The sequence below is a fragment of the Thalassophryne amazonica genome, chromosome 11 (genome assembly GCF_902500255.1).
Source record: "Thalassophryne amazonica chromosome 11, fThaAma1.1, whole genome shotgun sequence".
Taxonomy (NCBI): domain Eukaryota; kingdom Metazoa; phylum Chordata; class Actinopteri; order Batrachoidiformes; family Batrachoididae; genus Thalassophryne; species Thalassophryne amazonica.
In genome coordinates, this window is record NC_047113.1 from 54,361,876 (window position 1) to 54,387,911 (window position 26,036).

The 26,036-nt window shown below is 42.4% G+C and overlaps 1 protein-coding gene and 1 long non-coding RNA gene across 2 annotated transcripts in view; one reads left to right on the forward strand and one right to left on the reverse strand.

The window, feature by feature from the left end:
• The window catches only part of zdhhc9 (zinc finger DHHC-type palmitoyltransferase 9), a 76,731-nt gene that overhangs the window by 18,322 nt on the left and 32,373 nt on the right, over positions 1-26,036 (forward strand). The gene's annotated exons all lie outside the window — the stretch shown is intronic.
• Positions 894-25,990, reverse strand: LOC117520402. Its single transcript, XR_004563634.1, has 3 exons — positions 25,797-25,990; positions 1,360-2,070; positions 894-1,006 (listed from the first exon to the last, which is right to left on the reverse strand). It is a non-coding gene; the product is annotated as an uncharacterized LOC117520402 (long non-coding RNA).

A 26,036-nucleotide genomic window follows, 5' to 3' on the forward strand; every position in this document is an offset into this window, starting at 1 on the left:
CAACTTTGCAATTTTTAAAATCTCCAGGTTTTTTTGTTTTGATTATTTCCATGTTCATTCATAACATTCAAACATTCACAGTTCATTCATTCAAACTGTGCAACATTTTCTTCAGTAGGTTTTTCCATGAATGCCTTTTTAATTTTTGTCACTTTATAGTCTTCATATGTTGTGATTTTAAGAAAGAAGGGGGGGGGGGGGGGTGCTAAATGAATACGTTTAGGACAAGATGTTTGAATGTGAAGAAGAAAATTATTGGGAGAATTCATGGGTTTAATTTACTGGTAAATTAACCAAAGGATAATCAACTAATCAGAAAATGATCAGTAGAATAATATAAAATTAGGATTGTTAGCTGAATCGATTCATCAAACAAATAATGGATGAATTGATTTCAAAAATGATTAGCTGCAGCCATAAAGTAGTTGCTGATTAAAACTGTTAGTCAGCTATCTATTAATAATGGTTTCAGCTTTAAATGTATCTCATGAATGTTGTGGATTAGAAGAGCCTTTATTGTACATACAAAAAAATTTGTTCTCTCTATTGAATCCATCCTAATTACAGTTAGGCACAGTCCAACCACTCGGAGCAGCGGGCAGCCACAGTCTGGCACCTGGGGACCAACTCCAGATGTAGAGACGCTGCCTTGGTCACACAGAAAGGGACTGGGCACTGGGTGGAATCAAACCCCACACTTTCTTGCTGTGCTAACCGCTGATCCACTGTGCTGCCTGGATTATGCCTATATAAAGCACATGATGTGTTGACTGAAAGTTCAATTTGTTTACCTGATTTCAATCTTCTGAGTGATAGAATAGCTTCTCAGATATGGAGGAGAGTGTGCACCTGATCCCGTCAGATCTCAGAGGTTATGTCCTGATTAGTACTTGGCTGGGAGTCCGCCTGGCAACACCAGGAGCTGTGAGCATGTTGAACTGGAGTGGCATCAGGAAGGGCGTCCGACATAAAACCAATCTGTGGTACCCCGAGGAACTGGGGGCAGCTGAAAGCGATGAAAAAGAAAACATTGCAGAAAAAAAGGTTGAAATGGACTCAGATGTATCTGCTGTATTTTCTGGACATGATATTGACGAGTTCTACCAATCTTTGTTTTAAGATTTGTCCCCCCCCCCCCCCCCCCCCCCCCCGACTTGGGAGTTGGTAACAGTGTATGGCTTTGTCCACGAGTGGGTGAGTTAGTTTGCCCATCAAATACTTTGTACAAGAAGTCAAAAACAATATAGTAAATGCTGTCATTTTGTAACTCACAAAATTAAAAGACGAGATAATGACGATGAAATCGTTTTGGTTAATTTTGATACACAAGATCAACCAAAAAAAGCAGCTTTGTTTTACCTGTGTAACATCCCATAGGCGTGCCTGCCACCTGCTGGATGAGGCACCTGCATGAGCACCAGCTAACAAGTTATCAACTGTGGAGATAAACAAGATGTCCACCAAATATACAACAGAATGGGAAAGCCAAACTGGAATTAAAGAAGGGATAGAATGTGTGGCTGGGGATGATGCCAAAACCTTTCGTCTGTACTGCAGATTGGTGATGGCAACCTGGAAACACCTTTCCAGAATGTTTCCAAACTGTGTTTTGTGGAACATTGTTCTGGAGTCCGTATCTAAAGGAAGACATCAGGTGTTCTGCTAAATGTCGCCTCATAACATCATTAATTGTTCTGAAACAAAATGTTTTGAAGTGTTCTACCTAATCTGCCCCTGTTTGTGTTAAAACATAGTAACACACTATTAAATGCAATGTACATGCAATGTCACATAGATTGTATTTATTTATTTATTTTTTTGAGCTGAACAAATCACAGCTTTGGTAGGCCATCTTTTCACAGTTCAACTTTATTGTAGTTTGTTGCAGAAGTAAAGAGAAACCAGTGTGTGTGTGTGTGTGTGTGTGTGTGTGTGTGTTTGTGAGTGTCACTTGGTGCTCAGATTGACTGCTTTGCTGATGAACGGGATTTCCTCAAACGGACAAAATAGTTGACTCCCTTCAGCTTTTTCTGTTGCATCTTTGTTGACCGTGACAGCACCGCCCTCCTCCTGAACAACAAGGGAAATGGTCAAATGCAGGAAGGACCTGTACCACAGACGGGAAGCGATGATGGTGCACGTTCAAGACTTTACCAGCATTACAGGAATTAGACCTCATTGACTGTCTGAATTCACGGTCCTGTCCTCTGCACTCGACTATGCAGTACACACACTTCTCAGGCTTGGTGCAGTGGAAATTTCTATTGATTTAATCTTTGCTCCTTGTTTCCATTAGTGTAGCTAGAAATGAAAATCACAAAGGCACTGCAGGAAAGCTGGGCAGACCAGTCCAGCAGGTGCTTCGTGTTGTCTCGCAAGTGCTCAGGTATGTTGACATACTACCGACTTCATCTACACTGTGGTAGTAGTGACTGTATTGTCAAACTGTCCACAACATTACCCACAGCTGGGTTTTTTTTTGTAAACAGCGGGTTTGAAGCTCAAGGGGGTTGGTTCTGGATGTCGCCATCTTGGCAGTGCCTGACTCCATCTAAGTCCTGACCAGGCCATAAATTGGTAAAGGGGTGGAGCGTGGGCAAGACCGGCCTGATCTATCCGTGATGGGGGGAAAAAAGTCCAGACACACCACACCCACCTATCTTGATGTTACCAAGCCAGTTATGGGTCAGATGCTAGGTCACCATATTTGTTCATTAATGTATATTTTGGCAGCCTGGTTGTTTGTTCTTATAACTGGTAGATTGGGTAGGAGCATTAAAAACTGACTGGCATATAGCCTCAGTAACCCTGGCACTATCAGGATAGCGAATGTTACCATGCTATTGATACTTGATAACATGCATATTAAATAGTACTAAAATTTTAGTGGAAATCCTGAAGCATAGACTTCTTAGATGGTTTGTTAGTACAGTTACCACACAGCAAGCTGTATTTCTAATAAAATGGTCAGAAAGGACAAACATTGTCAAGCCCATAGCTAATGGCCACCTGCTGGCTGAGGCTAGTAGTTATGACTGTGTGGACCAACCATACACCAAATGTTACTCAATGCAAACACACCCTAAGTATTCATAAGTTTATGGTTCAAAATAGCTTGAGCAGAAGAGTTCTATAAAAATTCACCCCATAGTACAGTTATCACGAATGATGACTCTAGCTATAGTGGCCAAAACTGTTTTTGTACAAGGCTGTAAACATGTTGAGTGGTACAGTGGTGTAGTGGTTAGCGCAAATGCCTCATAGAAAGATGGTTGTGGGATTGCTTCCCCCTTGGGCCTTTCTGTGTGGAGTTTGTGTGGTCACATGGGTTCATTGTGGGTGCTCCGGCTTCTTTCCACTTCCAAAGACATGCAAGTTAGGTGAATTGAGAACTTTAAAATTGACCGTAGGTGTGCATGCAGGTATGTTTGACTGGCCACATGTGGCCCTGAGATACACTGGCGTCCTATCCAGGGTGTACCCTGCCACTCGCCCTATGACTACTGGGATAGGCTGACTCTTAATTGGAGTAAGTGAGTATAGAAAATCAGTGAATGTAAACATGTTTATTTCTGCTTTAAAGCTGAACATTTTACCACAGCCTTGCTTTTGAGCCTTTCAAGGAACTGCTGGTTTTAGCACTTCCCTACTGGTTTCATTTTTCAGCACTGGAGGCTTCCGTTTGAGTGGGACTGAACAGGTCGACTATTGTTTTTTTTATCATGTTCAATATATTGATGTCCTTTTATTTGTACTTCCTCATGTGTGCATGAGCAATGTGTGGACAGAAAGTCTTGCACTCAACTATGAAAAGCATAGATGACCCAAATCATACAACCCCTGGCAAAAATTATGGAATCACCGGCCTCGGAGGATGTTCATTCAGTTGTTTAATTTTGTAGAAAAAAAGCAGATCACAGACATGACACAAAACTAAAGTCATTTCAAATGGCAACTTTCTGGCTTTAAGAAACACTATAAGAAATCAAGAAAAAAAGATTGTGGCAGTCAGTAACGGTTACTTTTTTAGACCAAGCAGAGGAAAATAATATGGAATCACTCAATTCTGAGGAAAGAATTATGGAATCACCCTGTAAATTTTCATCCCCCAAATTAACACCTGCATCAAATCAGATCTGCTCATTGACATTGACCCTATGTGTCTTTTTGCAAGGAATGTTTTTGCAGTTTTTGCTCTATGGCAAGATGCATTATCATCTTGAAAAATGATTTCATCATCCCCAAACATCCTTTCAATTGTCCAAAATATCAACATAAATTTGTGCATTTATTGATGATGTAATGACAGCCATCTCCCCAGTGCCTTTACCTGACATGCAGCCCCATATCATCAATGACTGTGGAAATTTACATGTTCTCTTCAGGCAGTCATCTTTATAAATCTCATTGGAAAGGCACCAAACAAAAGTTCCAGCATCATCACCTTGCCCAATACAGATTCGAGATTCATCACTGAATATGACTTTCATCCAGTCATCCACAGTCCACAATTGCTTTTCCTTAGCCCATTGTAACCTTGTTCTTTTTTCTGTTTAGGTGTTAATGATGCCTTTCGTTTAGCTTTTCTGTATGTAAATCCCATTTCCTTTAGGCGGTTTCTTACAGTTTGGTCACAGACGTTGACTCCAGTTTCCTTCCATTCGTTCCTCATTTGTTTTGTTGTACATTTTTCGATTTTTGAGACATATTGCTTTAAGTTTTCTGTCTTGACGCTTTGATGTCTTCCTTGGTCTACCAGTATGTTTGCCTTTAACAACCGTCCCATGTTGTTTGTATTTGGTGCAGAGTTTAGACACAGCTGACTGTGAACAACCAACATCTTTTGCAACATTGCGTGATGATTTACTCTCTTTTAAGAGTTTGATAATCCTCTCCTTTGTTTCAATTGACATCTCTCGTGTTGGAGCCATGATTCATGTCAGTCCACTTGGTGCAACAGCTCTCCAAGGTGTGATCACTCCTTTTTAGATGCAGACTAACGAGCAGATCTGATATGATGCAGGTGTTAGTTTTGGGGATGAAAATTTACAGGGTGATTCCATAATTTATTCCTCAGAATTGAGTGATTCCATATTTTTTTCCTCTGCTTGGTCTAAAAAAGTAACCGTTACTGACTGCCACAATCTTTTCTTCTTGATTTCTTATAGTGTTTCTTAAAGCCAGAAAGTTGCCATTTGAAATGACTTTAGTTTTGTGTCATGTCTGTGATCTGCTTTTTTTCTACAAAATTAAACAACTGAATGAACATCCTCCGAGGCCGGTGATTCCATCATTTTTGCCAGGGGTTGTATTTATACACACTTCACTATTTGGAGTAGCTTTGTCAGCCTACTCACAGGTTACTCTATAGAACATTTCTGCTAATGTGCGATGTTGTTCAAATGGTGTTTTTCTGAGCTTTTTGAAAAGGTTATGTACAGTGCTTAATTTGTAAAGTGGGAGGTCCCGGAGCGCAGAGGATGGGTGGCTCCGGTGCAGGAAAAAAAAAGAAGGGCAGGGGGGCTTGCGAACAACGCTGTGCGCCACACTGAAAATAAACTGGGCATGTATTGTAGGCCTAACACTAGTCACACCAAATCCGGATAGAGTACAAATTCCTCAGTGGTCCCTCGTTTATCGCGGGAGTTACGTTCTCCGCGTTCACACCGGGCGCGACGCGAGCGACTGCAGCCACAGGTTGCCATGTAATCCCTATGTAAGGACGCGTTTTGGCGCCAAACCGTGCAGCCCGACGCGAGTGAAGTGACGCGAGTGAAGTGACGCGAGTGAAGCGATTTTGAGTGTTTTGCGCGTTTGTGGCGTGATATTGCGTCACGTCGTGTTGCCCTCCTCCCCAAGTTGAAAAATCTGAACTTTTTCGTCTCGTCGCGCCGCGATGACCAATCAGGGACTGAATATGTAGTGACGTGGAGATGTCTGGTGTTTGACCTAGGATGTGAACATGTCCTGTCTCTGGTAGCAGCCTGTGAGCAGGACTTATGTCTCTTTTGTCCTTTATTTCACAATCATGACAGTTTTTGGAGTGAGCAGCAGCCCCACAGCAGGGGGAACGAGTTTCTTTTTCTTTTTTTTTTCTTTTTTTTACGTGCACGCATGAGGGAATCATCCATGGAGATTATTTTACTTATTAACTACACAGATGTATAATAAAGCAAATGGTGACTGGTTTCTAAACACAATTATGACAGAGTTTTTGGGGAAAGAGCGAGGAGCAGCCTCACAGCAAGCCGCGGAGTTTTGTTCTTTCTTTTTTTTTTTTTTTTCTTTTACGTGTGCATGCGAGCGAATCGTCTGTGTGGAGAATATTTTATTAATTAATGACACAGATGTATAATAAAACAAATGGTGACTGGTTTCTAAACACAATTATGACAGAGTTTTTGGGGGAAGAGTGAGCTGCAGCCCCACAGCAAGCAGCAGAGTTTTTTTTTTTTTTTTAATTGTTTACATGCGCATGCGTGAACGGGACAGGAGGTCCTCAAACTGGGTCCTGCAGAGGCGGAAGGACCGCTGAAAGCGGCCGTCATCCAGACGCAGCTCCTGCAGCAAATAATGATACTCCCTGAATTGGGAATGTCTCATGACGTTTGTCAGCTTTCCACAACAACTCGCTCCATGTGATCAAGGTCCGTCATGTTAACTTGACTGACAACCGGAGCCGGCGAGTGGAATGGAAGCTCCTCCTATTTGTTGACGCACCGGGGCGAATTTTCGCAGCAAAAGCAGAGCGACACACCGGGTGATGGTGGCGCGTCTGTCGCCATGCGACCCCCGTGAATGTGTAGCGTCTGATAGCGCCCAGTGTGAACGCGGCATTACACCGTTATGAGCAATATGTTAAAGGTTTGTAAGTATTGTTCCTATTAACACATAGTATACTCTATACTGAATGAGGACTCACTGTCCAAAAATCAATATACTGTATGTCTCATCTTGCAGAAGACATTTATAAAGAACTGTTCTGCGATTTTAACCTTTGAGATTTTTACCCCAAAATCAATAGGCCACTTATGGTCACCATATGTTAAAGGTGTAGTCAACACTATGATGAACTGAGGAAACTGATTAGCAACAGATTGAAGTAATTTGTCCGGTGGCATACATTTCTTAATCAGTCGGTCTCTGGTGGATTTATGGCTCTGGTGGACAGATGATGTCATAGTTCCACCGGCAACACAAAGAGCCATATTCAGCAGAACAATTTTCACAGGTTCGAGACATATATGCACGCTGAGGGGAGCCGGATTTGAGTGGGATTCATCGAGGTCTTAGCGCAAATGTGGCTAGAATCTGGCTAACTCAGGGATCATGATGTCATACTTTTAGGGGAGGTGATGGCCTAGTGGTTAAGCGTTGGGCTTCAGACCAGAGGATCCTCTATTCAAACCTTGCCAGACCAGAAAATTGTGAAGGACCCTTGGGCAAGGTCCTTAATCCCCTAGTTGCTCCTTGTATGTAGTGAGCGCCTTGCATGGGAGCACCCTGACATCAGTGTGTGGGTGTCAGTATGAATGGGTGAATGTCAGGCATAATTGTAACGTGCTTTGAGCTTCTGATGCAGATGGAAAAGTGCTATATAAATGCAGCCCATTTACTATTTCTTCACTACATTTGAGTGCTGACAGTGTCTCATGTATTCGTTCAGTGCAGTTGCAACAGCGAGGACAGGTAACAACCTTCTTTCTTTGCAACATCTTCTCGCCAAGAAAATCCACCCAGTGCACTCGGACATCCAGATAAACGCGCACACAGCCATGCTGTCTTTTTCCTCTGTCTGACTTTGACTAAATAAACAGCCATGCTGTATGTTGCTACGTTGGGAACTGTCCTTTCTCCCCTCGTGCCGATTTTACACCCCGCGCTGGAGCTTTGGCCAATCACAAGCATTGGAGAGCCACAGGATATGAGCATACGAGTGTTGCAGAAGTAATAAACAAGTACAGCACAAAACTGTAAACAAACATATAACCACAGGGAAAGCTCTCCATCTGATGTCAGCTTAAAGTTTTGAGCACACACAAAAAGCTTTCCACCAACTTTCAGCTGACAAGGAGCACATTTAACGAATGAAAAAAGGACTTGTTCAGAACAAAAATGAACATGAATGGATATCAAAATTTTGTATAATTCTCGCATACATTTCCTCAGTCTGTCGTAGTGTGACAGACACTTAACACACATACCACGTGACAATCAGGCAATTAGAGAAGAAGCTCCTGCGCCCACAAGATTTGTCCAAAGTAAGCTCCACTGACCTTGACCTTTTTACCCCAAAATCAATAGTCTTCCTTTGATCACTACGTGCAATGCAATGAAAATTAAACATCAAATTAAACAACTGAATGAACATCCTCCGAGGCCGGTGATTCCATCATTTTTGCCAGGGGTTGTATTTATACACACTTCACTATTTGGAGTAGCTTTGTCAGCCTACTCACAGGTTACTCTATAGAACATTTCTGCTAATGTGCGATGTTGTTCAAATGGTGTTTTTCTGAGCTTTTTGAAAAGGTTATGTACAGTGCTTAATTTGTAAAGTGGGAGGTCCCGGAGCGCAGAGGATGGGTGGCTCCGGTGCAGGAAAAAAAAAGAAGGGCAGGGGGGCTTGCGAACAACGCTGTGCGCCACACCGAAAATAAACTGGGCATGTATTGTAGGCCTAACACTAGTCACACCAAATCCGGATAGAGTACAAATTCCTCAGTGGTCCCTCGTTTATCGCGGGGGTTACGTTCTCCGCGTTCACACTGGGCGCGACGCGAGCGACTGCAGCCACAGGTTGCCATGTAATCCCTATGTAAGGACGCGTTTTGGCGCCAAACCGTGCAGCCCGACGCGAGTGAAGCGATTTTGAGTGTTTTGCGCGTTTGTGGCGCGATATTGCGTCACGTCGTGTTGCCCTCCTCCCCAAGTTGAAAAATCTGAACTTTTTCGTCTCGTCGCGCCGCGATGACCAATCAGGGACTGAATATGTAGTGACGTGGAGATGTCTGGAGTTTGACCTAGGATGTGAACATGTCCTGTCTCTGGTAGCAGCCTGTGAGCAGGACTTATGTCTCTTTTGTCCTTTATTTCACAATCATGACAGTTTTTGGAGTGAGCAGCAGCCCCACAGCAGGGGGAACGAGTTTCTTTTTCTTTTTTTTTTCTTTTTTTTACGTGCACGCATGAGGGAATCATCCATGGAGATTATTTTACTTATTAACTACACAGATGTATAATAAAGCAAATGGTGACTGGTTTCTAAAGACAATTATGACAGAGATTTTTTGGGAAAGAGTGAGGAGCAGCCTCACAGCAAGCCGCGGAGTTTTGTTCTTTTTTTTTTTTTTTTTTTTTCTTTTACGTGTGCACGCGAGCGAATCGTCTGTGTGGAGAATATTTTATTAATTAATGACACAGATGTATAATAAAACAAATGGTGACTGGTTTCTAAACACAATTATGACAGAGTTTTTTGGGGGAGGAGCGAGCTGCAGCAAGCAGCGGAGTTTTTTTTTTTTTTTTTAATTGTTTACATGTGCGCACGTGAACGGGACAGTTGGTCCTCAAACTGGGTCCCGCAGAGGCGGAAAGACCGCTGAAAGCAGCCGTCATCCAGACGCAGCTCCTGCAGCAAATAATGAAACTCTCTGTGATCGTGTGATCAAGGTCCGTCATGATGACTTGATGCCGAGCGGAATGGAAGCCCCTCCTATTTGATGACGCACCAGGGCGAATTTGCGCAGCGAAAGTCCAACCAAGCAGAGCGACACACTGCGCGAAGGAGGTGCGTCCGTCGCCACGCGACCCCTGTGAATTTTTAGCGTCTGCTTGTGCCCGGTGTGAACGCGGCATAATCCGCGAAGTAGCGCTATTTTTTACACTTATTATAGATGTTTTAAGGCTGTAAAACTGCTCACTCCACACTTTTCTCAAACAGGCATTAACATTTTCTCACTTTCTCTCTTGTGTAAACACTCTCTTTTTTCTTCTGTGCGAGAAGTTTATAAACAGACACACGCAGAACACAATGCGCGGCTCTCCCTTCACTCACTGCCTCTGGGGATACGGATGCGGGACCCACAAAGAATCCAAGTCCTCTCTCTGTGGCACGGAGCTCTGCGGCTACGGTCAACATCCGGATCAAAACAGCGAGCGTAGCCTCTGGACCTGTTGCCAGATTTGGCGCAATTCCACACAGCAGACAGGAGGGTGGCGGTGTGATTGGCAGTGAGAGCAATCGCGGTGATTTTTTTTTTTTTATATATATATTTTGTTAGTCAAAAGAGGTGGCGGATCACGGATCCAGTATAAATAGCTGGTGGAGCCAACGTTAGAGGTTCTGGAGCGCGCGTCCGAGGTTCCGGAGCGCGCTCCGGCTTGCTCCCCCTCAAATTAAGCCCTGGTTATGTACCCTGTAAAACACAGTGAGTGAGCAGATAAATGAGTCCATCCCACCCAGGCTGTAAATGCTGGCATCTTGTTCTTGTACATATTAAAAAGGCATGTAAATGAGGAGAAACATATTAACATTTGGTGAACTTTGATGTGCCAAATCAATCAACAAACAACTTGATTTTGCTTATGTAATATAGGAGGGGTGTGGTTCTCCATCTTTTGCATTGTGAGGAACAAATATTTCACAAATTGTACCCAGTGAATCAAAACTTCACATTCTTGAGAAATGTTGGTTCCTCAGAATGCAAAAGATGGAGAATCCTACTTCTTCTGGGTCAGGCTCAAAACTACTCATTCGCCCATCGTGCCACATCTCTATCTGCCACCTGCTGGACACATTTGGGCATGTTGGAGGGAATGCATCATGTACAACGGAAGTTAAGCCCCCATGTGGTTGGAGTTGCATGCACCTTGAAATGAGCATGTTGGTCTTTTTTTTTTTCCCCCCCCATTTCCAAAGCCTAGGTTTGGTGGTTACCAAGACCACCTCTGCTTGTTTATTAACTTTGCCCTTGAATTACATTTGTTTACCTAGAGTAAACACTATGTAAAGTACACCAGTATGGATTTGTCCCGCAGCAGCATTGGGCATGAAGGACCAACATGGTGCAGGGTGTCCTGGCTACCAATCACCTCAACAGGTGATTTCAGAGAGGATCAGGACTTTAAGTTAAGGAGAGAAGCTCATCATTAAAACTACCTCCTGAAGCAATCAGTTGTCACGAGAACCTGCACTGTCTTGGCCCTTCATGGCACACTGATGCTCACCCTGCCACAGAGTATGGGTGTAGGGCGAGGTGCTTTTTGACTTCCCTCAGTCTATGAGACATCCACCACGGGAGCAAATTTTACTGCCTACTCTAAATTCACTTGTCTTTAGATGAAAAGTGAGAAGATCACCTATGGATGAGACAAAACAAAATGTTTTTCTACAAGAGAGGGCACTGTAGTGGTTGAGAAAACTACAGTGTGAACAGAGAGAACGATCATCTTCAGCTAAAACAAAGCTGTGAATTAGACAAGTAAAATGTTAATTTTGTGACTCATGGTGGTTATGTTCTGAAATATAAATAACATGGTCCCACTGCAGCACAAGCATGTTCCTTCTGTCTTCTGTGTCCATGAGTGTGTCAGCATGGGAGATCAATGTGAGCCTGCAGGCCACATTTGAGTCATACTGGCTTTTTTTTTTTTTGGCCCACCATGACAACTGACAAACTCTGTGGTAATGAATAAATTATCCTTAAGCAGATTGCACAAATGTGTTTTGTACTTTATTGAAATTTTTCCTTAGATTTTTAATTTTAATAATACATTCATTTTATAATTCATTTTTATAATACATGTAGTTGTAATAATTTTTTGTATGTAATTCACACAACAGTATTTACATTTGGCATGTAGCCCTCCAGTCACAATAATTTAGAATACTTTATGACTCTTCAGAGGAAATAATTTGGGCACCTTTGTTAACATAAATCCAACTGTGTGTGTGTGTGTGTGTGTGTGTGTGTGTGTGTGTGTGTGTGTGTGTGTGTGTGTGTGTGTGTGTGTGTGTGTGTACAGTACTGTTCAGAATAATACAACCCCTGGCAATAATTATGGAATCACCGGCCTCGGAGGATGTTCATTCAGTTGTTTAATTTTGTAGAAAAAAAAACAGATCACAGACATGACACAAAACTAAAGTCATTTCAAATGGCAACTTTCTTCAACTAAGATCTGGACTATTTGCAGGCCATGACATTGACCCTATGTGTCTTTTTGCAAGGAATGTTTTCACAGTTTTTGCTCTATGGCAAGATGCATTATCATCTTGAAAAATTTCATCATCCCCAAACATCCTTTCAATTGATGGGATAAGAAAAGTGTTCAAAATATCAACGTAAACTTGTGCATTTATTGATGATGTAATGACAGCCATCTCCCCAGTGCCTTTACCTGACATGCAGCCCCATATCATCAATGACTGTGGAAATTTACATGTTCTCTTCGGGCAGTCATCTTTATAAATCTCATTGGAACGGCACCAAACAAAAGTTCCAGCATCATCACCTTGCCCAATGCAGATTCCAGATTCATCACTGAATATGACTTTTATCCCGTTATCCACAGTCCATGATTGCTTTTCCTTAGCCCATTGTAACCTTTCGTTTAGCTTTTCTGTATGTAAATCCCATTTCCTTTAGGCGGTTTCTTACAGTTTGGTCACAGACGTTGACTCCAGTTTCCTTCCATTCGTTCCTCATTTGTTTTGTTGTACATTTTTCGATTTTTGAGACATATTGCTTTAAGTTTTCTGTCTTGACGCTTTGATGTCTTCCTTGGTCTACCAGTATGTTTGCCTTTAACAACCGTCCCATGTTGTTTGTATTTGGTGCAGAGTTTAGACACAGCTGACTGTGAACAACCAACATCTTTTGCAACATTGCGTGATGATTTACTCTCTTTTAAGAGTTTGATAATCCTCTCCTTTGTTTCAATTGACATCTCTCGTGTTGGAGCCATGATTCATGTCAGTCCACTTGGTGCAACAGCTCTCCAAGGTGTGATCACTCCTTTTTAGATGCAGACTAACGAGCAGATCTGATATGATGCAGGTGTTAGTTTTGGGGATGAAAATTTACAGGGTGATTCCATAATTTATTCCTCAGAATTGAGTGATTCCATATTTTTTTCCTCTGCTTGGTCTAAAAAAGTAACCGTTACTGACTGCCACAATCTTTTCTTCTTGATTTCTTATAGTGTTTCTTAAAGCCAGAAAGTTGCCATTTGAAATGACTTTAGTTTTGTGTCATGTCTGTGATCTGCTTTTTTTCTACAAAATTAAACAACTGAATGAACATCCTCCGAGGCCGGTGATTCCATCATTTTTGCCAGGGGTTGTATTTATACACACTTCACTATTTGGAGTAGCTTTGTCAGCCTACTCACAGGTTACTCTATAGAACATTTCTGCTAATGTGCGATGTTGTTCAAATGGTGTTTTTCTGAGCTTTTTGAAAAGGTTATGTACAGTGCTTAATTTGTAAAGTGGGAGGTCCCGGAGCGCAGAGGATGGGTGGCTCCGGTGCAGGAAAAAAAAAGAAGGGCAGGGGGGCTTGCGAACAACGCTGTGCGCCACACTGAAAATAAACTGGGCATGTATTGTAGGCCTAACACTAGTCACACCAAATCCGGATAGAGTACAAATTCCTCAGTGGTCCCTCGTTTATCGCGGGAGTTACGTTCTCCGCGTTCACACCGGGCGCGACGCGAGCGACTGCAGCCACAGGTTGCCATGTAATCCCTATGTAAGGACGCGTTTTGGCGCCAAACCGTGCAGCCCGACGCGAGTGAAGTGACGCGAGTGAAGTGACGCGAGTGAAGCGATTTTGAGTGTTTTGCGCGTTTGTGGCGTGATATTGCGTCACGTCGTGTTGCCCTCCTCCCCAAGTTGAAAAATCTGAACTTTTTCGTCTCGTCGCGCCGCGATGACCAATCAGGGACTGAATATGTAGTGACGTGGAGATGTCTGGTGTTTGACCTAGGATGTGAACATGTCCTGTCTCTGGTAGCAGCCTGTGAGCAGGACTTATGTCTCTTTTGTCCTTTATTTCACAATCATGACAGTTTTTGGAGTGAGCAGCAGCCCCACAGCAGGGGGAACGAGTTTCTTTTTCTTTTTTTTTTCTTTTTTTTACGTGCACGCATGAGGGAATCATCCATGGAGATTATTTTACTTATTAACTACACAGATGTATAATAAAGCAAATGGTGACTGGTTTCTAAACACAATTATGACAGAGTTTTTGGGGAAAGAGCGAGGAGCAGCCTCACAGCAAGCCGCGGAGTTTTGTTCTTTCTTTTTTTTTTTTTTTTCTTTTACGTGTGCATGCGAGCGAATCGTCTGTGTGGAGAATATTTTATTAATTAATGACACAGATGTATAATAAAACAAATGGTGACTGGTTTCTAAACACAATTATGACAGAGTTTTTGGGGGAAGAGTGAGCTGCAGCCCCACAGCAAGCAGCAGAGTTTTTTTTTTTTTTTTTAATTGTTTACATGCGCACGCGTGAACGGGACAGGAGGTCCTCAAACTGGGTCCTGCAGAGGCGGAAGGACCGCTGAAAGCGGCCGTCATCCAGACGCAGCTCCTGCAGCAAATAATGATACTCCCTGAATTGGGAATGTCTCATGACGTTTGTCAGCTTTCCACAACAACTCGCTCCATGTGATCAAGGTCCGTCATGTTAACTTGACTGACAACCGGAGCCGGCGAGTGGAATGGAAGCTCCTCCTATTTGTTGACGCACCGGGGCGAATTTTCGCAGCAAAAGCAGAGCGACACACCGGGTGATGGTGGCGCGTCTGTCGCCATGCGACCCCCGTGAATGTGTAGCGTCTGATAGCGCCCAGTGTGAACGCGGCATTACACCGTTATGAGCAATATGTTAAAGGTTTGTAAGTATTGTTCCTATTAACACATAGTATACTCTATACTGAATGAGGACTCACTGTCCAAAAATCAATATACTGTATGTCTCATCTTGCAGAAGACATTTATAAAGAACTGTTCTGCGATTTTAACCTTTGAGATTTTTACCCCAAAATCAATAGGCCACTTATGGTCACCATATGTTAAAGGTGTAGTCAACACTATGATGAACTGAGGAAACTGATTAGCAACAGATTGAAGTAATTTGTCCGGTGGCATACATTTCTTAATCAGTCGGTCTCTGGTGGATTTATGGCTCTGGTGGACAGATGATGTCATAGTTCCACCGGCAACACAAAGAGCCATATTCAGCAGAACAATTTTCACAGGTTCGAGACATATATGCACGCTGAGGGGAGCCGGATTTGAGTGGGATTCATCGAGGTCTTAGCGCAAATGTGGCTAGAATCTGGCTAACTCAGGGATCATGATGTCATACTTTTAGGGGAGGTGATGGCCTAGTGGTTAAGCGTTGGGCTTCAGACCAGAGGATCCTCTATTCAAACCTTGCCAGACCAGAAAATTGTGAAGGACCCTTGGGCAAGGTCCTTAATCCCCTAGTTGCTCCTTGTATGTAGTGAGCGCCTTGCATGGGAGCACCCTGACATCAGTGTGTGGGTGTCAGTATGAATGGGTGAATGTCAGGCATAATTGTAACGTGCTTTGAGCTTCTGATGCAGATGGAAAAGTGCTATATAAATGCAGCCCATTTACTATTTCTTCACTACATTTGAGTGCTGACAGTGTCTCATGTATTCGTTCAGTGCAGTTGCAACAGCGAGGACAGGTAACAACCTTCTTTCTTTGCAACATCTTCTCGCCAAGAAAATCCACCCAGTGCACTCGGACATCCAGATAAACGCGCACACAGCCATGCTGTCTTTTTCCTCTGTCTGACTTTGACTAAATAAACAGCCATGCTGTATGTTGCTACGTTGGGAACTGTCCTTTCTCCCCTCGTGCCGATTTTACACCCCGCGCTGGAGCTTTGGCCAATCACAAGCATTGGAGAGCCACAGGATATGAGCATACGAGTGTTGCAGAAGTAATAAACAAGTACAGCACAAAACTGTAAACAAACATATAACCACAGGGAAAGCTCTCCATCTGATGTCAGCTTAAAGTTTTGAGCACACACAAAAAGCTTTCCACCAACTTTCAGCTGACAAGGAGCACATTTAACGAATGAAAAAAGGACTTGTTCAGAACAAAAATGAACATGAATGGATATCAAAATTTTGTATAATTCTCGCATACATTTCCTCAGTCTGTCGTAGTGTGACAGACACTTAACACACATACCACGTGACAATCAGGCAATTAGAGAAGAAGCTCCTGCGCCCACAAGATTTGTCCAAAGTAAGCTCCACTGACCTTGACCTTTTTACCCCAAAATCAATAGTCTTCCTTTGATCACTACGTGCAATGCAATGAAAATTAAACATCAAATTAAACAACTGAATGAACATCCTCCGAGGCCGGTGATTCCATCATTTTTGCCAGGGGTTGTATTTATACACACTTCACTATTTGGAGTAGCTTTGTCAGCCTACTCACAGGTTACTCTATAGAACATTTCTGCTAATGTGCGATGTTGTTCAAATGGTGTTTTTCTGAGCTTTTTGAAAAGGTTATGTACAGTGCTTAATTTGTAAAGTGGGAGGTCCCGGAGCGCAGAGGATGGGTGGCTCCGGTGCAGGAAAAAAAAAGAAGGGCAGGGGGGCTTGCGAACAACGCTGTGCGCCACACCGAAAATAAACTGGGCATGTATTGTAGGCCTAACACTAGTCACACCAAATCCGGATAGAGTACAAATTCCTCAGTGGTCCCTCGTTTATCGCGGGGGTTACGTTCTCCGCGTTCACACTGGGCGCGACGCGAGCGACTGCAGCCACAGGTTGCCATGTAATCCCTATGTAAGGACGCGTTTTGGCGCCAAACCGTGCAGCCCGACGCGAGTGAAGCGATTTTGAGTGTTTTGCGCGTTTGTGGCGCGATATTGCGTCACGTCGTGTTGCCCTCCTCCCCAAGTTGAAAAATCTGAACTTTTTCGTCTCGTCGCGCCGCGATGACCAATCAGGGACTGAATATGTAGTGACGTGGAGATGTCTGGAGTTTGACCTAGGATGTGAACATGTCCTGTCTCTGGTAGCAGCCTGTGAGCAGGACTTATGTCTCTTTTGTCCTTTATTTCACAATCATGACAGTTTTTGGAGTGAGCAGCAGCCCCACAGCAGGGGGAACGAGTTTCTTTTTCTTTTTTTTTCTTTTTTTTACGTGCACGCATGAGGGAATCATCCATGGAGATTATTTTACTTATTAACTACACAGATGTATAATAAAGCAAATGGTGACTGGTTTCTAAAGACAATTATGACAGAGATTTTTTGGGAAAGAGTGAGGAGCAGCCTCACAGCAAGCCGCGGAGTTTTGTTGTTTTTTTTTTTTTTTTTTTTTCTTTTACGTGTGCACGCGAGCGAATCATCTGTGTGGAGAATATTTTATTAATTAATGACACAGATGTATAATAAAACAAATGGTGACTGGTTTCTAAACACAATTATGACAGAGTTTTTTGGGGGAGGAGCGAGCTGCAGCAAGCAGCGGAGTTTTTTTTTTTTTTTTTTAATTGTTTACATGTGCGCACGTGAACGGGACAGTTGGTCCTCAAACTGGGTCCCGCAGAGGCGGAAAGACCGCTGAAAGCAGCCGTCATCCAGACGCAGCTCCTGCAGCAAATAATGAAACTCTCTGTGATCGTGTGATCAAGGTCCGTCATGATGACTTGATGCCGAGCGGAATGGAAGCCCCTCCTATTTGATGACGCACCAGGGCGAATTTGCGCAGCGAAAGTCCAACCAAGCAGAGCGACACACTGCGCGAAGGAGGTGCGTCCGTCGCCACGCGACCCCTGTGAATTTTTAGCGTCTGCTTGTGCCCGGTGTGAACGCGGCATAATCCGCGAAGTAGCGCTATTTTTTACACTTATTATAGATGTTTTAAGGCTGTAAAACTGCTCACTCCACACTTTTCTCAAACAGGCATTAACATTTTCTCACTTTTCTCTCTTGTGTAAACACTCTCTTTTTTCTTCTGTGCGAGAAGTTTATAAACAGACACACGCAGAACACAATGCGCGGCTCTCCCTTCACTCACTGCCTCTGGGGATACGGATGCGGGACCCACAAAGAATCCAAGTCCTCTCTCTGTGGCACGGAGCTCTGCGGCTACGGTCAACATCCGGATCAAAACAGCGAGCGTAGCCTCTGGACCTGTTGCCAGATTTGGCGCAATTCCACACAGCAGACAGGAGGGTGGCGGTGTGATTGGCAGTGAGAGCAATCGCGGTGATTTTTTTTTTTTTTATATATATATTTTGTTAGTCAAAAGAGGTGGCGGATCACGGATCCAGTATAAATAGCTGGTGGAGCCAACGTTAGAGGTTCTGGAGCGCGCGTCCGAGGTTCCGGAGCGCGCTCCGGCTTGCTCCCCCTCAAATTAAGCCCTGGTTATGTACCCTGTAAAACACAGTGAGTGAGCAGATAAATGAGTCCATCCCACCCAGGCTGTAAATGCTGGCATCTTGTTCTTGTACATATTAAAAAGGCATGTAAATGAGGAGAAACATATTAACATTTGGTGAACTTTGATGTGCCAAATCAATCAACAAACAACTTGATTTTGCTTATGTAATATAGGAGGGGTGTGGTTCTCCATCTTTTGCATTGTGAGGAACAAATATTTCACAAATTGTACCCAGTGAATCAAAACTTCACATTCTTGAGAAATGTTGGTTCCTCAGAATGCAAAAGATGGAGAATCCTACTTCTTCTGGGTCAGGCTCAAAACTACTCATTCGCCCATCGTGCCACATCTCTATCTGCCACCTGCTGGACACATTTGGGCATGTTGGAGGGAATGCATCATGTACAACGGAAGTTAAGCCCCCATGTGGTTGGAGTTGCATGCACCTTGAAATGAGCATGTTGGTCTTTTTTTTTTTCCCCCCCCATTTCCAAAGCCTAGGTTTGGTGGTTACCAAGACCACCTCTGCTTGTTTATTAACTTTGCCCTTGAATTACATTTGTTTACCTAGAGTAAACACTATGTAAAGTACACCAGTATGGATTTGTCCCGCAGCAGCATTGGGCATGAAGGACCAACATGGTGCAGGGTGTCCTGGCTACCAATCACCTCAACAGGTGATTTCAGAGAGGATCAGGACTTTAAGTTAAGGAGAGAAGCTCATCATTAAAACTACCTCCTGAAGCAATCAGTTGTCACGAGAACCTGCACTGTCTTGGCCCTTCATGGCACACTGATGCTCACCCTGCCACAGAGTATGGGTGTAGGGCGAGGTGCTTTTTGACTTCCCTCAGTCTATGAGACATCCACCACGGGAGCAAATTTTACTGCCTACTCTAAATTCACTTGTCTTTAGATGAAAAGTGAGAAGATCACCTATGGATGAGACAAAACAAAATGTTTTTCTACAAGAGAGGGCACTGTAGTGGTTGAGAAAACTACAGTGTGAACAGAGAGAACGATCATCTTCAGCTAAAACAAAGCTGTGAATTAGACAAGTAAAATGTTAATTTTGTGACTCATGGTGGTTATGTTCTGAAATATAAATAACATGGTCCCACTGCAGCACAAGCATGTTCCTTCTGTCTTCTGTGTCCATGAGTGTGTCAGCATGGGAGATCAATGTGAGCCTGCAGGCCACATTTGAGTCATACTGGCTTTTTTTTTTTTTGGCCCACCATGACAACTGACAAACTCTGTGGTAATGAATAAATTATCCTTAAGCAGATTGCACAAATGTGTTTTGTACTTTATTGAAATTTTTCCTTAGATTTTTAATTTTAATAATACATTCATTTTATAATTCATTTTTATAATACATGTAGTTGTAATAATTTTTTGTATGTAATTCACACAACAGTATTTACATTTGGCATGTAGCCCTCCAGTCACAATAATTTAGAATACTTTATGACTCTTCAGAGGAAATAATTTGGGCACCTTTGTTAACATAAATCCAACTGTGTGTGTGTGTGTGTGTGTGTGTGTGTGTGTGTGTGTGTGTGTGTGTGTGTGTGTGTGTGTGTGTGTGTGTGTGTGTGTGTGTGTGTGTGTGTGTGTGTGTGTGTGTACAGTACTGTTCAGAATAATACAACCCCTGGCAATAATTATGGAATCACCGGCCTCGGAGGATGTTCATTCAGTTGTTTAATTTTGTAGAAAAAAAAACAGATCACAGACATGACACAAAACTAAAGTCATTTCAAATGGCAACTTTCTTCAACTAAGATCTGAACTATTTGCAGGCCATGACATTGACCCTATGTGTCTTTTTGCAAGGAATGTTTTCACAGTTTTTGCTCTATGGCAAGATGCATTATCATCTTGAAAAATTTCATCATCCCCAAACATCCTTTCAATTGATGGGATAAGAAAAGTGTTCAAAATATCAACGTAAACTTGTGCATTTATTGATGATGTAATGACAGCCATCTCCCCAGTGCCTTTACCTGACATGCAGCCCCATATCATCAATGACTGTGGAAATTTACATGTTCTCTTCGGGCAGTCATCTTTATAAATCTCATTGGAACGGCACCAAACAAAAGTTCCAGCATCATCACCTTGCCCAATGCAGATTCCAGATTCATCACTGAATATGACTTTTATCCCGTTATCCACAGTCCATGATTGCTTTTCCTTAGCCCATTGTAACCTTTCGTTTAGCTTTTCTGTATGTAAATCCCATTTCCTTTAGGCAGTTTCTTACAGTTCGGTCACAGACGTTGACTCCAGTTTCCTCCCATTTGTTCCTCATTTGTTTTGTTGTGCATTTTCGATTTTTGAGACATATTGCTTTAAGTTTTCTGTCTTGACACTTTGATGTCTTCCTTGGTCTACCAGTATGTTTGCCTTTAACAACCTTCCCATGTTGTTTGTATTTGGTCCAGAGTTTAGACACAGCTGACTGTGAACAACCAACATCTTTTGCAACACTGTGTGATGATTTACCCTCTTTTAAGAGTTTGATAATCCTCTCCTTTGTTTCAATTGACATCTCTTGTGTTGGAGCCATGATTCATGTCAGTCCACTTGGTGCAACAGCTCTCCAAGGTGTGATCACTCCTTTTTAGATGCAGACTAACGAGCAGATGTGATTTGATGCAGGTGTTAGTTTTGGGGATGAAAATTTACAGGGTGATTCCATAATTTATTCCTCAGAATTGAGTGAGTCCATATTTTTTTCCCTCTGCTTGGTCTAAAAAGTTAACCGTTACTGACTGCCACAATTTTTTTTCTTGATTTCTTATAGTGTTTCTTAAAGCCAGAAAGTTGCCATTTGAAATGACTTTAGTTTTGTGTCATGTCTGTGATCTGCTTTTTTTTTTTTCTACAAAATTAAACAACTGAATGAACATCCTCCGAGGCTGATGATTTCCATAATTATTGCCAGGGGTTGTAGTAGTGCTATGTGACTAAAAAGATGAATCCAGGTTTTGAGTATATTTCTTGTTGTTACATGGGAAACAAAGTACCAGTAGATTCAGTAGATTCTCACAAATCCAACAAGACCAAGCATTCATGATATTCACAATCTTAAGGCTATGAAATTGGGCTATTAGTAAAAAAAACAAAAGTAGAAAAGGGGGTGTTCACAATAATAGTAGCATCTGCTGTTGATGCTACAAACTATTATGTTCAAACTGCTTTTTTTAGCAATCCTTTGAATCACTAAACTAGTATTTAGTTAACCCTAACCCTAATCACAGTTTTTCATGATTTCTTCACATCTGTGAGGCATTTTGTTGGTTTGGAACCAAGATTTTGCTCGTTTACTAGTGTGCTTGGGGTCATTGGCTTGTTGAAACACCCATTTCAAGGGCATGTCGTCTTCAGCATAAGGCAACATGACCTCTTCAAGTATTTTGACATATCCAAACTGATCCATGATACCTTGTATGCGATATATGAGTATAGGCCCAACACCATAGTAGGAGAAACATGCCCATATCTTGATGCTTGCCATGCTTCACTGTCTTCACTGTGAACTGTGACTTGAATTCAGAGTTTGGGGGTCGTCTCACAAACTGTCTGCAGCCCTTGGACCCAAAAAGAACAATTTTACTCTCATCAGTCCACAAAATATTCCTGCATTTCTCTTTAGGCTAGTTGATGTGTTCTTTGGCAAATTGTAACCTCTTCTGCACATGTCTTTTATTTAACAGAGAGACTTTGCGGGGGATTCTTGCAAATAAATTAGCTTCATACAGGTGTCTTCTAACTGTCACAGCACTTACAGGTAACTCTAGACTGTCTTTGATCATCCTGGAGCTGATCAATGGGCGAGCCTTTGCCATTCTGGTTATTCTTCTATCCATTTTTTGTTCCTATATCAATCATAGCCCTTAACAAATATCATAAACACGCTAACAATCAGGCTCAGTAGGAGGTTTTAGTATTTGTATGTTTTTTTTATTTATTTATTTTTATTCACTGTTATGAACTGTTTATGTCTTGTTCTGTATCTCTGTATAGGTCATGATTTTTGAGACGTCCAAGACAAATTTCCCCACAGGGACATTAAAGTATCTATCTGTCTGTCTGTCTGTCTGTCTAATCTTTTTGATTGTTGTTTTCCATTTTCTTCCACACATCTCTGGTTTTGTTCGTTCATTTTAAAGCATTGGCGATCATTGAAGATGAACAGCCTATAATTTTTTGCACCTGCGTATAAGTTTTCCCCTCTCCAATCAACTTTTTAATCAAACTACGCTGTTCTTCTGAACAATGTATTGAACATCCCATTTTCCTCAGGCTTTCAAAGAGAAAACCATGTTCAACAGGTGCTGGCTTCATCCTTAAATAGGGGACACCTGATTCACACCTGTTTGCTCCACAAAATTGACAAAGTCACTGACTGAATGCCACAATACTATTATTGTGAACACCCCCTTTTCTACTTTTTTTTTTACTAATAGCCCAATTTCATAGCCTTAAGAGTGTGCATATCATGAATGCTTGGTCTTGTTGGATTTGCGAGAATCTACTGAATCTACTGGTACCTTGTTTCCCATGTAACAATAAGAAATATACTCAAAACCTGGATTAATCTTTTTAGTCACATAGCACTACTATTATTCTGAACACTACTGTATATATGTATGTATGTGTACAAGAGAGAGAACAGATCCACAAGATTTTGCTTCCATCAAAGTCATTATTTTCACACTGTGCAGGCTTATTCTTGTACAATTATAACTGCTATTTGTTGTGTAATTTGTGTTATAAGTGTTGCATTGTGTGTGTTTGTTGGCACAGAGTTTATATTAGGAGAAAAAGCCTTTGCACCCCCCCTGCTATTTATTGTAATTCTGCACAATATATGTGCCTGTGTAATCTTGTTTTAGTTAAGTCATTCTGGAGCAGGGAAGTTATCAGCAGGGCTGAAATTCTGATATATTATTTTTGCATGAACAAAGTCACCATTATGCACTAACTAAATTGTGTCTTTTGAAATGGTTCACTTGTCCAAATTTCCACATTCCATGTAATGAAGATGAGCTGTGTGGGCAGAGTTTATGCATGAAATGCAGTGCAAGTGTTAGTGTTGTCCAGGATACCTTGAATTTCTGCAGCAGAACATTTGTGTTGCATTATGAATATATGATCTGGGCCACATGGTTAGGGACATGAGGCTGAGCAGTTTAACTAGTAATAACAGCATGTAGAAGCCATTGCTGCTCCGCTCCTCTGCTCTCTTGCAGCATTTTGCACTGTAGTTTGCATGTTATCGTACTGAGCAGTGGGGGCGTGTTTGGTCTAATCTCAATGGCCTTGCAAATGGAGTTGCACTAATGTTTCTCCATAAGGCGAGGAGAGTCTGGCGTGGATATTTGATCACTGCAGTGACATGCACTTTTCAGTTAAAGGCCAAGCTCCCGTCATTCGTGACTTTATCTTGTGCATACCAGGTCAGAATATGTATAGTGTTTGTCATCTTCACATTTGTTGGAAATGTGTTTCTCTCTGCATTCGTCAGTTGTAGATGTGAGAGGAAAATGAATTTGTTGTGGTTTGAATGCAGGACACAACCTCTGCCTACTTGGAATTTTGTTGGGTATTTTTGGGCAGTTTTGTTTACCTGTTTGACATTTCTTTCTTGTATTTTGTTCACCTCATTTTGTAATTGGTAGAATGGCCATAAGCAGTGGGTCACTTCTCTGACTCTGGTCTGCTTGAGGTTTCTTCCCCAAAAATGCCAGAGGGAGTTTTTCCTTACCACTGCTGCCTACGTACTTGCTCAGGGAGGTTCGTAAGGTTAAGCCTCGGTCCCACCGAATAATGAAGGCTGAAGAAGGAGCCACGCATGGGTGTGGGGTGATTATTTGAAGAATGACCCACGTTTTCATCTAACACGTATCCACTATGAAGGTGCCTCTATGTGCGTCTCTGTACCCCGCATGTGCTGCGTAGCAGCCTCTAGTGAGCCACTACCGACCTGTCATTACAGCCTCGAATGGCTCGCATCAGCCACACTAAGCCACGTAGTGCCATGATAGCGCCATGATAACGCCATGTTGGCGCACGTTTAGGCACGAATTTGGTCCAAACCTCCAGCCCTCCCACACCTGGTCCCTTCAAAGTGTGGGTTTTCAATTCACAGATTCACAGCAGCATTTAAAGATGTCCCTTCTTTTTTTTTTTTTTTTTAACGCAGTCCAAAAATAGACACTCCATCACAGTTCTGCAGTTGTGCGCTGTGCGCCAGGCTGCAGTCCACCTGTAATGCACCAGACCAGCTAGACCCGAACCACAGGTTCCTGGAGAGCCGCCTCTGTGCTCCTCACTGGCTCCGCGGCTCTCTAGCTTTTTTTTTTTTTTTTTTGGCTTTAAACACACAAAACTTTATGTTTGTCCGTTTATTTCTGCAAAATAGCTCTTTTGCACGTGCGCTGCTGTTGTCCTTTCATGGACAGCCGCCTCTCTGCTCTTTCTGGTTTCCTTTCCATCCGTGGCTTGCTGGCTTTATTTTTTCCCTGGCTTTAAGCACAGTCAGTTTTACAATGTGATTCCACTTTTGACTTTGTGTTCGTCTGTTTATTTCTGCAAAAGCGCTCTTTTGCGCGTGGTGCCGTTCTGCATACAGAATGAGGTGGCTGTTTTATTATATACACCTGTGGATCATTTTCAATATATATATTTCTTTATTTCTTCCGCAGCTTACAAGTCACCATGATACAACTTTTAACTTTGTGTTATGTCTTCAAAGTCGGTCTTTTGCGCGCTCTCCACCTGTGTTGCCGCACAGCTCCTGCTCTTAGCTGCTCCACTGGAGTTATTATTTTCCATGGCTTTAAACACACATCCACTTTCACACAGTCACCCAAATTTTAACTTTGTGTTTGTCCAATATTGACTGAAATATCACTCTTTTGTGAGCTGGCGTTCTGCCTAAATGCTCGTTTGAAGCGTGATGAGGAGTCACTACTGCCTCAGTGCGTCAGTGCGCACACACAGCGGACCTCATGTGATACATTAATTCCAGAAGTGATTACAGGTATTTTCGGCATCCAAGGTTTGACAGAAAATGATTAATCCGCTACAAATATTATTTTGTCCAGCGCACAGAGCAGGTGGAATTTGGTGCGCAAAGAGGAGACCCGCTCCAAAAATAGCCTCTTGGGTCCTGCCTCAGTGCGCACACACAGTGATCCATTAACAAGATATTACATTAACATACTTTTACACACAACAGACATAAACATACAGACATACTTTTATAGCAAGGAACTGTTTTATCAAGCTATAAAAAAACATTAAAAATAATTACCTTAAGCTGCTCAAAATACATTCCACATGGAGCAGGAAAGAGAGGAAAAAAGTGTCCAGATGAAACAGACCTCTGTGATGCCAGAAGTGATTAGAAGTGTTTTCACCATCCAAGGTTTGCCAGAAAATATTAATCCACTACAAAATATATAGAGTCCAGCGCAGAGAGCAGGTGCAATTGTGTGCGCAAGAGGAGGAGCCGCTCCAAAAATAGCCTCTCAGGTCCTGCGAAGGGGCCAGG